General features: G+C 39.1%; 5 non-coding genes across 5 annotated transcripts; all 5 read left to right on the top strand.

Annotated features, from left to right (window-relative positions):
- Window positions 1-577: 577 nt before the first annotated feature.
- Window positions 578-793, top strand: LOC137487654 (small nucleolar RNA U3). Its single transcript, XR_011006304.1, has one exon. It is a non-coding gene; the product is annotated as a small nucleolar RNA U3 (small nucleolar RNA).
- Window positions 794-3,845: 3,052 nt separating this feature from the next.
- Window positions 3,846-4,061, top strand: LOC141377720 (small nucleolar RNA U3). Its single transcript, XR_012390282.1, has one exon. It is a non-coding gene; the product is annotated as a small nucleolar RNA U3 (small nucleolar RNA).
- Window positions 4,062-6,343: 2,282 nt separating this feature from the next.
- On the top strand, window positions 6,344-6,559 carry LOC141377719 (small nucleolar RNA U3). Its single transcript, XR_012390281.1, has one exon. It is a non-coding gene; the product is annotated as a small nucleolar RNA U3 (small nucleolar RNA).
- A 2,275-nt stretch (window positions 6,560-8,834) lies between these two features.
- On the top strand, window positions 8,835-9,050 carry LOC141377716 (small nucleolar RNA U3). The gene has a single exon (XR_012390278.1). It is a non-coding gene; the product is annotated as a small nucleolar RNA U3 (small nucleolar RNA).
- Window positions 9,051-11,328: 2,278 nt separating this feature from the next.
- LOC141377725 (small nucleolar RNA U3) lies at window positions 11,329-11,544 on the top strand. The gene has a single exon (XR_012390287.1). It is a non-coding gene; the product is annotated as a small nucleolar RNA U3 (small nucleolar RNA).
- The last annotated feature ends 763 nt before the right edge of the window (window positions 11,545-12,307 follow it).

Here is a 12,307-nt window from a genome sequence, read left to right as displayed (position 1 = left end):
GCCTCTCTTAGCACTGCATCTGTGTGAGCGGTCCATGTCAAATCCTCAGAGATGTGGACTCCAAGAAACTTGAAAGAGCTGACTCTCTCTACTGGCATCCCGTTAATGGTGATAGGAGTGTGTTCTCTCTTTTCTTTCCTGAAATCCACCACCAGCTTCTTGGTTTTGCTGATGTTGAGCGGGAAGTGGTTTTCCTGACACCACTGCGTCAAGAGTGTGCACCTCCTCTGTAGGTCGTCTCATTATTGGCAATTAGGCCCACCACCAAAGAAAAAGAAAAGAAAGAAAAAAAACACAGAGAAGAGGGTACATAATTATCAAATTACTTACAAATATATTACGCACAATTTACCAACTTTAGTTATTAAAAAGAGTTATTAAATGCATTTTTACAGCTGCATGTGTTCAAAGTGTTCACATATTTTAAGCGTACATCATTTTTAAAAACAAAAACGTTGCAGGTGTTACTTTTCTAATCACTGTTTCGTGCATGTGAGTGAGTGCTCGTGTTGAAGTAACCGTCACTAAGACCGTGAGGGTCGGAAGTGACTCCAGCTCCTTCTGCAGTTGGGAAGTTAAGACTATACTTTTAGAGATCATTTCTATACTTCTTAACTCCGAAATGTGTTTTTAAAGTGATTAGTCTCCCAAACCACGATGATGATTCTTGATATTCTTTTCTTAACGTGACTCAGATGCAGATAGATGATTCAATTTATTTGCTCTGGATCATTGGTGAATGTTTCTCGTTGTGTCTCACAGCAGAGGACGAAAAGAGAATGAGCAGAGTGGCTCAAAATAAAATTATTATTATCAGATTAAATCATCTAAGAATGCTCTTCAATAAGTCTTGTCAAAGGTGCTAGCAAGGCTGGATATCGTGTTACTTAAGAAAGCATGAACTATGTTGAATTTGATAACTAAAGCTCTGCTGTTCTTGACAAAGGAACTGCGATGTAGGTGTAGATTTTAACAACGTGCATCTAGATTGTGTATGCCAAAATTAGCCCCTTTCACACAGTGATACCGGTAAATATCTGGAAAATTTCTGGAACGACTTTACCGGTATATTCAAAAAAGCGCTGTTCACACAGGCGAGGATGTTACGGAAATTTTCCGGAAAAGAGCATTCACACATCCATTCCAAAATACCGGTAAATTATGACATCATTCACCACAAATGAGCTTTAAACGGCTGCGCTTGTATTTGTAAACATTTGACTAAATTACAAACTCTGTGGATGATCAATATAGTGAACAACTTTCGCAGGATCACTTTTGCATGTCGAGATGTTCATAATATGTACGTGTGCAGGCGCTCACAGGCTGTTTCACAGGCACACGCAAAGCTTGAAGGTAAACAAACAACGGCTTATCAAAAGCATCTCATCGATGATTATTTACACAGTTGGCATTAAGAAGAACATATAAATGTGATCTGACTAACTTCTAGCAGCTAAATGTGTCTGGAAAAATATTCAAAGGCTTTTATTCTCACAAACCGCGCGGACGTAAATGCGTCTGACTGTTGTGATTGGCTAAAGCAGACGTCTCACGTCAGTACGTTCTAGACGTGCACGCGCTTATTACGGCAATCTTCCTTCTGCATTCACACAGCGCAACATTCCGGCAAATTGCCGGTAATGTTACAACTTCTCTTTCCGGAAAATAGCCAGAACGAATTTACCGGTATTTTCAAAAAGGACCTGTTCACACATACAACCTTTCCGGAAAATTGCCGGCAATTTTCCGGAAAGGTCTGTATGTTTGAAAGCGGCTATTGTTACAGCATAGAGTACAAAAAAACTTGAGTCTACGATTTAACCACTAGAATGTTAATCCAAGAATATTTATAGAAGGTAAATCTATTGGTAGAAAACGAACCAAAAGTTGAGATTAATATTACGTGAATAAAAGCAGCAAAGGGAAAATGAAAATACATATTTCATGGAAACCACATCCTAAAGAAATATCACATTAAACAAAACATTATTATTACGGTAGTGATGGGTGAAAATAGCCTTTCAAAGCTTCGAAACAAACCCATGAGCTATCTGCACAGCTAGTATTCTTCAGCATATGATAAACTTTCGGTAAAAGTGGTCCGATCACACCGAACGCGTTTTTACATTCCAAAATCGCACCACGCTGCCTTTTTTTTTTTGTCGTTGGCAGAAAAAAAGTGTGGTACTGACAAAAGTGGCAACTGTAACACATCTTCAGAATCTTCCAAAAGTCGAGAACCTAAATGTCGCTTTTAGAAATACTGAACACTATATATTAAATCCAATAACATTTGCTTTGTTTTTTTCAAAATCCTCCGATATGTCATGCTAACTTGTTGTGAGGATTTAACTGCCATCATTTGTGTGGAAATGATAAAGCATGTATAAAAATGCTAACAAAAATAAGCATTTTTACGTTTTTACTATTATTATTATTATTTTTTTTTTTACTAAGAAGAACCAGCATGTACACTTTTCTTATACAACTAAATTACTTGACATTTCTTAACAACAATGGAATAAATAAGTAAAACAAATAAAGAAAAATAAATCAAATCACATTTATTGTCACATCATCAGCAGCACGTGTGCTATGATGAATAAAAGCTTAGCTGCTGGCTCGAGACAGAGCAAAATACAAATAGAGCAACACAGAGACAGTGCAAAATACAACAACATACAACAGCACACTTCCAAAAAACAGGACAATGTAAAATTGGCAGTGTTGACAGCGATATGTACAGTGAATAGGTGTACCCATAGCTGAAGACAGTATTGTTTCAAGTATGGATTGGTTAAAGTGCAGTGCATGCTACATATTGATGGTGTGCACTGAGGGGTATGGAAGAGTCTGTGTGAGGTGTGTTAAGTGTTCAACGGCCTTATGGTCTGAGGGAAGAAGCCTTCCTTCAGTCGGCTGGTGCGTGACCGGATTCTGCGGAACCGTCTGCCTGAAGGCAAGAAGAGAGAAAAGTCTATGGCTTGGGTGGATAGAGTCGTTGATGATTCTCTTGGCTTTCCTCATGCACTGCGTGGTGTAGATGTTCTGGAGGGAGGGAGGCTCAACTCCTACTACGCATCCAGCAGTTCGCACAATCCAATGCAGGCCTTTGCGATTGCCGCTGGTGCTGTTACCATACCAGGTGGTGATACAGCCAGTCAGGATGCTCTCCACAATCCAGGTGTAGAACGTGCGGAGAATATGGGGGCTCATTCCAAATCTCTTGAAACGCCCGAGGAAGAAGAGACGTTGTTGTGCCTTTCTCAGCACGGAGTTTGTGTGAGCAGTCCATGTCAAATCCTCAACGATGTGGAGTCCAAGAAACTTGAAAGTGCTGACTCTCTCTACTGGCGTCCTGTTGATGGCGATAAGAGTGTGTGCTTTCTTCTATCTCCTGAAATCCACCACCAGCTTCTTGGTTTTGCTGGTGTTGAGTGAGAGGTGGTTTTCCTGACACCGCTGCGTCAGAGTGTGCACCTCCTCTCTGTAGGTCGTCTCATCATTATTGGCGGTAAGGCCCACCACCAAAGAAAAAGAAAAGAAAGAAAAAAAAACACAGAGAAGAGGGTACATAATTATCAAATTACATACAAATAGATTACGCACAATTTACCAACTTTAGTTATTAACAAGAGTTATTAAATGCATTTTTACAGCTGCATGTGTTCAAAGTGTTCACATATTTTAAGCGTACATCATTTTTAAAGACAAAAAACGTTGCAGGTGTTACTTTTCTAATCACTGTTTCGTGCATGTGAGTGAGTGCTTGTGTTGAAGTAACCGTCACTAAGACCGTGAGGGTCGGAAGCGACTCCAGCTCCTTCTGCAGTTGGGAAGTTAAGACTATACTTTCAGGGATCATTTCTATAGTTCTTAACTAGGAAATGTGTTTCTAAAGTGATGAGTCTCTCAAACCACGATGATGATTCTTGATACTCTTTTCTTAGCGTGAATCAGATGCAGAGAGGTGATTCAATTCATGTGTTCTGGATCATTGATGAATATTCCTCGTTGTGTCTCACAACAGAGGAGGAAAAGAGTATGAGCAGAGTGGCTCAAGATAAAATTGTTAATATCAGACTGAATCATCTAAGAATGCTCTTCAATAAGTCTTGTCGACGGTGCTAGCAAGGCTGGATATCGTGTTGCTTGACAAAGTATGATCTATGTTGAATTTGACAACTAAAGCTCTGCTGTTCTTGACAAAGGAACTGCGATGTAGGTGTAGATTTTAACAACGTGCATCTAGATTGTGTATGCCAAAAATGTTACTGCATAGAGTAAAAATAAACTTAAGTCTACGATTTAACCACTAGAATGTTAATCCAAGAATGTTTACTGAAGGAAAATCTATTGGTAGAAAACGAACCAAAAGTTGAGATTAATATGACGTGAATAAAAGCAGCAAAGGGAAAATAGAAATACATATTTCATGGAAACCACATCCTAAAGAAATATCACATTAAACAAAACATTATTATTATGGTAGTGATGGGTGAAAATAGCCTTTCAAAGCTTCGAAACAAACCCATGAGCTATCTGCACAGCTAGTATTCTTCAGCATATGATAAACTTTCGGTAAAAGTGGTCCGATCACACCGAACGCGATTTTACATTCCAAAATCGCACCACGCTGCCTTTTTTTTTTTTTTTTTTTTTTGTCGTTGGCAGAAAAAAAGTGTGGTACTGACAAAAGTGGCAACTGTAACACATCTTCAAAATCTTCCAAAAGTCGAGAACCTAAATGTCGCTTTTAGAAAAACTGAACACTATATATTAAATCCAATAACAATTGCTTTGTTTTTTCAAAATCCTCCGATATGTCATGCTAACCTGTTGTGAGGATTTAACTGCCATCATTTGTGTGGAAATGATAAAGCATGTATAAAAATGCTAACAAAAATAAGCAATTTTACGTTTTTATTATTAAAATTATTATTTTTTTTTTACTAAGAAGAACCAGCATGTACACTTTTCTTATACAACTAAATTCCTTGACATTTCTTAACAACAATGGAATAAATAAGTAAAACAAATAAAGAAAAATAAATCAAATCACATTTATTGTCACATCATCAGCAGCACGTGTGCTATGATGAATAAAAGCTTAGCTGCTGGCTCGAGACAGAGCAAAATACAAATAGAGCAACACAGAGACAGTGCAGAATACAACAACATACAACAGCACACTTCCAAAAAACAGGACAATGTAAAATTGGCAGTGTTGACAGCGATATGTACAATGAATAGGTGTACCCATAGCTGAAGACAGTATTGTTTCAAGTATGGATTGGTTAAAGTGCAGTGCATGCTACATATTGATGGTGTGCACTGAGGGGTATGGAAGAGTCTGTGTGAGGTGTGTTAAGTGTTCAACGGCCTTATGGTCTGAGGGAAGAAGCCTTCCTTCAGTCGGCTGGTGCGTGACCGGATTCTGCGGAACCGTCTGCCTGAAGGCAGCAGAGAGAAAAGTCTATGGCTTGGGTGGATAGAGTCGCTGATGATTCTCTTGGCTTTTCTCATGCACTGCGTGGTGTAGATGTTCTGGAGGGAGGGAGGCTCAACTCCTACTACGCATCCAGCAGTTCGCACAATCCAATGCAGGCCTTTGTGATTGCCGCTGGTGCTGTTACCATACCAGGTGGTGATACAGCCAGTCAGGATGCTCTCCACAGTCCAGGTGTAGAACGAGCGGAGAATATGGGGGCTCATTCCAAATCTCTTGAAACGCCCGAGGAAGAAGAGGCGTTGTTGTGCCTTCCTCAGCACGGAGCTTGTGTGAGCAGTCCATGTCAAATCCTCAGCGAAGTGGATTCCAAAAAACTTGAAAGTGCTGACTCTCTCTACTGGCGTCCCGTTGATGGCAATAAGAGTGTGTGCTTTCTTCTATCTCCTGAAATACACCACCAGCTTCTTGGTTTTGCTGGTGTTGAGCGAGAGGTGGTTTACCTGACACCGCTGCGTCAGAGTGTGCACCTCCTCTCTGTAGGTCGTCTCATCATTATTGGCGGTAAGGCCCACCACCAAAGAAAAAGAAAAGAAAGAAAAAAAACACAGAGAAGAGGGTACATAATTATCAAATTACATACAAATAGATTACGCACAATTTACCAACTTTAGTTATTAACAAGAGTTATTAAATGCATTTTTACAGCTGCATGTGTTCAAAGTGTTCACATATTTTAAGCGTACATCATTTTTAAAGACAAAAAACGTTGCAGGTGTTACTTTTCTAATCACTGTTTCGTGCATGTGAGTGAGTGCTTGTGTTGAAGTAACCGTCACTAAGACCGTGAGGGTCGGAAGCGACTCCAGCTCCTTCTGCAGTTGGGAAGTTAAGACTATACTTTCAGGGATCATTTCTATAGTTCTTAACTAGGAAATGTGTTTCTAAAGTGATGAGTCTCTCAAACCACGATGATGATTCTTGATACTCTTTTCTTAGCGTGAATCAGATGCAGAGAGGTGATTCAATTCATGTGTTCTGGATCATTGATGAATATTCCTCGTTGTGTCTCACAACAGAGGAGGAAAAGAGTATGAGCAGAGTGGCTCAAGATAAAATTGTTAATATCAGACTGAATCATCTAAGAATGCTCTTCAATAAGTCTTGTCGACGGTGCTAGCAAGGCTGGATATCGTGTTGCTTGACAAAGTATGATCTATGTTGAATTTGACAACTAAAGCTCTGCTGTTCTTGACAAAGGAACTGCGATGTAGGTGTAGATTTTAACAACGTGCATCTAGATTGTGTATGCCAAAAATGTTACTGCATAGAGTAAAAATAAACTTAAGTCTACGATTTAACCACTAGAATGTTAATCCAAGAATGTTTACTGAAGGAAAATCTATTGGTAGAAAACGAACCAAAAGTTGAGATTAATATGACGTGAATAAAAGCAGCAAAGGGAAAATAGAAATACATATTTCATGGAAACCACATCCTAAAGAAATATCACATTAAACAAAACATTATTATTATGGTAGTGATGGGTGAAAATAGCCTTTCAAAGCTTCGAAACAAACCCATGAGCTATCTGCACAGCTAGTATTCTTCAGCATATGATAAACTTTCGGTAAAAGTGGTCCGATCACACCGAACGCGATTTTACATTCCAAAATCGCACCACGCTGCCTTTTTTTTTTTTTTTTTTTTTTGTCGTTGGCAGAAAAAAAGTGTGGTACTGACAAAAGTGGCAACTGTAACACATCTTCAAAATCTTCCAAAAGTCGAGAACCTAAATGTCGCTTTTAGAAAAACTGAACACTATATATTAAATCCAATAACAATTGCTTTGTTTTTTCAAAATCCTCCGATATGTCATGCTAACCTGTTGTGAGGATTTAACTGCCATCATTTGTGTGGAAATGATAAAGCATGTATAAAAATGCTAACAAAAATAAGCAATTTTACGTTTTTACTATTATTATTATTTTTTTTTTTACTAAGAAGAACCAGCATGTACACTTTTCTTATACAACTAAATTACTTGACATTTCTTAACAACAATGGAATAAATAAGTAAAACAAATAAAGAAAAATAAATCAAATCACATTTATTGTCACATCATCAGCAGCACGTGTGCTATGATGAATAAAAGCTTAGCTGCTGGCTCGAGACAGAGCAAAATACAAATAGAGCAACACAGAGACAGTGCAGAATACAACAACATACAACAGCACACTTCCAAAAAACAGGACAATGTAAAATTGGCAGTGTTGACAGCGATATGTACAATGAATAGGTGTACCCATAGCTGAAGACAGTATTGTTTCAAGTATGGATTGGTTAAAGTGTAGTGCATGCTACATATTGATGGTGTGCACTGAGGGGTATGGAAGAGTCTGTGTGAGGTGTGTTAAGTGTTCAACGGCCTTATGGTCTGAGGGAAGAAGCCTTCCTTCAGTCGGCTGGTGCGTGACCGGATTCTGCGGAACCGTCTGCCTGAAGGCAGCAGAGAGAAAAGTCTATGGCTTGGGTGGATAGAGTCGCTGATGATTCTCTTGGCTTTTCTCATGCACTGCGTGGTGTAGATGTTCTGGAGGGAGGGAGGCTCAACTCCTACTACGCATCCAGCAGTTCGCACAATCCAATGCAGGCCTTTGCGATTGCCGCTGGTGCTGTTACCATACCAGGTGGTGATACAGCCAGTCAGGATGCTCTCCACAGTCCAGGTGTAGAACGAGCGGAGAATATGGGGGCTCATTCCAAATCTCTTGAAACGCCCGAGGAAGAAGAGGCGTTGTTGTGCCTTCCTCAGCACGGAGTTTGTGTGAGCAGTCCATGTCAAATCCTCAGCGAAGTGGATTCCAAGAAACTTGAAAGTGCTGACTCTCTCTACTGGCGTCCCGTTGATGGCGATAAGAGTGTGTGCTTTCTTCTATCTCCTGAAATACACCACCAGCTTCTTGGTTTTGCTGGTGTTGAGCGAGAGGTGGTTTACCTGACACCGCTGCGTCAGAGTGTGCACCTCCTCTCTGTAGGTCGTCTCATCATTATTGGCGGTAAGGCCCACCACCAAAGAAAAAGAAAGAAAAAAAACACAGAGAAGAGGGTACATAATTATCAAATTACATACAAATAGATTACGCACAATTTACCAACTTTAGTTATTAACAAGAGTTATTAAATGCATTTTTACAGCTGCATGTGTTCAAAGTGTTCACATATTTTAAGCGTACATCATTTTTAAAGACAAAAAACGTTGCAGGTGTTACTTTTCTAATCACTGTTTTGTGCATGTGAGTGAGTGCTTGTGTTGAAGTAACTGTCACTAAGACCGTGAGGGTCGGAAGTGACTCCAGCTCCTTCTGCAGTTGGGATGTTAAGACTATACTTTCAGGGATCATTTCTATAGTTCTTAACTAGGAAATGTGTTTCTAAAGTGATGAGTCTCCCAAACCACGATGATGATTCTTGATACTCTTTTCTTAGCGTGAATCAGATGCAGAGAGATGATTCAATTCATGTGCTCTGGATCATTGATGAATGTTCCTCGTTGTGTCTCACAACAGAGGAGGAAAAGAGTTTGAGCAGAGTGGCTCAAGATAAAATTGTTAATATCAGACTGAATCATCTAAGAATGCTCTTCAATAGGTCTTGTTGACGTTGCTAGCAAGGGCTGGATATCGTATTGCTTGAGAAAGCATGATCTATATTGAATTTGATAACTAAAGCTCTGCTGTTCTTGACAAAGGAACTGCGATGTAGGTGTAGATTTTAACAACGTGCATCTAGATTGTGTATGCCAAAAATGTTACTGCATAGAGTAAAAATAAACTTAAGTCTACGATTCAACCACTAGAATGTTAATCCAAGAATATTTACTGAAGGAAAATCTATTGGTAGAAAACGAACCAAAAGTTGAGATTAATATGACGTGAATAAAAGCAGCAAAGGGAAAATAGAAATACATATTTCGTGGAAACCACATCCTAAAGAAATATCACATTAAACAAAACATTATTATTATGGTAGTGATGGGTGAAAATAGCCTTTCAAAGCTTCGAAACAAACCCATGAGCTATCTGCACAGCTAGTATTCTTCAGCATATGATAAACTTTCGGTAAAAGTGGTCCGATCACACCGAACGCCATTTTACATTCCAAAATCGCACCACGCTGCCTTTTTTTTTTTTTTTTTGTCGTTGGCAGAAAAAAAGTGTGGTACTGACAAAAGTGGCAACTGTAACACATCTTCAAAATCTTCCAAAAGTCGAGAACCTAAATGTCGCTTTTAGAAATACTGAACACTATATATTAAATCCAATAACAATTGCTTTGTTTTTTCAAAATCCTCCGATATGTCATGCTAACTTGTGATGATTTAACTGCCATCATTTGTGTGGAAATGATAAAGCATGTATAAAAATGCTAACAAAAATAAGCAATTTTACGTTTTTATTATTAAAATTATTATTTTTTTTTTACTAAGAAGAACCAGCATGTACACTTTTCTTATACAACTAAATTACTTGACATTTCTTAACAACAATGGAATAAATAAGTAAAACAAATAAAGAAAAATAAATCAAATCACATTTATTGTCACATCATCAGCAGCACGTGTGCTATGATGAATAAAAGCTTAGCTGCTGGCTCGAGACAGAGCAAAATACAAATAGAGCAACACAGAGACAGTGCAGAATACAACAACATACAACAGCACACTTCCAAAAAACAGGACAATGTAAAATTGGCAGTGTTGACAGCGATATGTACAATGAATAGGTGTACCCATAGCTGAAGACAGTATTGTTTCAAGTATGGATTGGTTAAAGTGCAGTGCATGCTACATATTGATGGTGTGCACTGAGGGGTATGGAAGAGTCTGTGTGAGGTGTGTTAAGTGTTCAACGGCCTTATGGTCTGAGGGAAGAAGCCTTCCTTCAGTCGGCTGGTGCGTGACCGGATTCTGCGGAACCGTCTGCCTGAAGGCAAGAAGAGAGAAAAGTCTATGGCTTGGGTGGATAGAGTCGTTGATGATTCTCTTGGCTTTCCTCATGCACTGCGTGGTGTAGATGTTCTGGAGGGAGGGAGGGAGGCTCAACTCCTACTACGCATCCAGCAGTTTGCACAATCCAATGCAGGCCTTTGCGATTGCCGCTGGTGCTGTTACCATACCAGGTGGTGATACAGCCAGTCAGGATGCTCTCCACAATCCAGGTGTAGAACGTGCGGAGAATATGGGGGCTCATTCCAAATCTCTTGAAACGCCCGAGGAAGAAGAGACGTTGTTGTGGCTTTCTCAGCACGGAGTTTGTGTGAGCAGTCCATGTCAAATCCTCAACGATGTGGAGTCCAAGAAACTTGAAAGTGCTGACTCTCTCTACTGGCGTCCCGTCGATGGCGATAAGAGTGTGTGCTTTCTTCTATCTCCTGAAATCCACCACCAGCTTCTTGGTTTTGCTGGTGTTGAGTGAGAGGTGGTTTTCCTGACACCGCTGCGTCAGAGTGTGCACCTCCTCTCTGTAGGTCGTCTCATCATTATTGGCGGTAAGGCCCACCACCAAAGAAAAAGAAAAGAAAGAAAAAAAACAGAGAAGAGGGTACATAATTATCAAATTACATACAAATAGATTACGCACAATTTACCAACTTTAGTTATTAACAAGAGTTATTAAATGCATTTTTACAGCTGCATGTGTTCAAAGTGTTCACATATTTTAAGCGTACATCATTTTTAAAGACAAAAAACGTTGCAGGTGTTACTTTTCTAATCACTGTTTTGTGCATGTGAGTGAGTGCTTGTGTTGAAGTAACCGTCACTAAGACCGTGAGGGTCGGAAGTGACTCCAGCTCCTTCTGCAGTTGGGATGTTAAGACTATACTTTCAGGGATCATTTCTATAGTTCTTAACTAGGAAATGTGTTTCTAAAGTGATGAGTCTCCCAAACCACGATGATGATTCTTGATACTCTTATCTTAGCGTGTATCAGATGCAGAGAGATGATTCAATTCATGTGCTCTGGATCATTCATGAATATTCCTCGTTGTGTCTCACAACAGAGGAGGAAAAGAGTATGAGCAGAGTGGCTCAAGATAAAATTGTTAATATCAGACTGAATCATCTAAGAATGCTTTTCAGTAAGTCTTGTCGATGGTGCTAGCAAGGCTGGATATCGTGTTGCTTGACAAAGCATGATCTATGTTGAATTTGACAACTAAAGCTCTGCTCTTCTTGACAAAGGAACTGCGATGTAGGTGTAGATTTTAACAACGTGCATCTAGATTGTGTATGCCAAAAATGTTACTGCATAGAGTAAAAATAAACTTAAGTCTACGATTTAACCACTAGAATGTTAATCCAAGAATGTTTACTGAAGGAAAATCTATTGGTAGAAAACGAACCAAAAGTTGAGATTAATATGACGTGAATAAAAGCAGCAAAGGGAAAATAGAAATACATATTTCATGGAAACCACATCCTAAAGAAATATCACATTAAACAAAACATTATTATTATGGTAGTGATGGGTGAAAATAGCCTTTCAAAGCTTCGAAACAAACCCATGAGCTGTCTGCACAGCTAGTATTCTTCAGCATATGATAAACTTTCGGTAAAAGTGGTCCGATCACACCGAACGCCATTTTACATTCCAAAATCGCACCACGCTGCCTTTTTTTTTTTTTTTTTTTTTGTCGTTGGCAGAAAAAAAGTGTGGTACTGTCAAAAGTGGCAACTGTAACACATCTTCAAAATCTTCCAAAAGTCGAGAACCTAAATGTCGCTTTTAGAAAAACTGAACACTATATATTAAATCCAATAACAATTGCTTTGTTTTTTCAAAATCCTCCGA

This window comes from Danio rerio, chromosome 14, assembly GCF_049306965.1.
Source record: "Danio rerio strain Tuebingen ecotype United States chromosome 14, GRCz12tu, whole genome shotgun sequence".
In the NCBI taxonomy this organism is placed as follows: Eukaryota; Metazoa; Chordata; class Actinopteri; order Cypriniformes; family Danionidae; genus Danio; species Danio rerio.
Note: the sequence above shows the minus strand (reverse complement) of the source record. Positions and strands in the feature narration are given on the sequence as shown.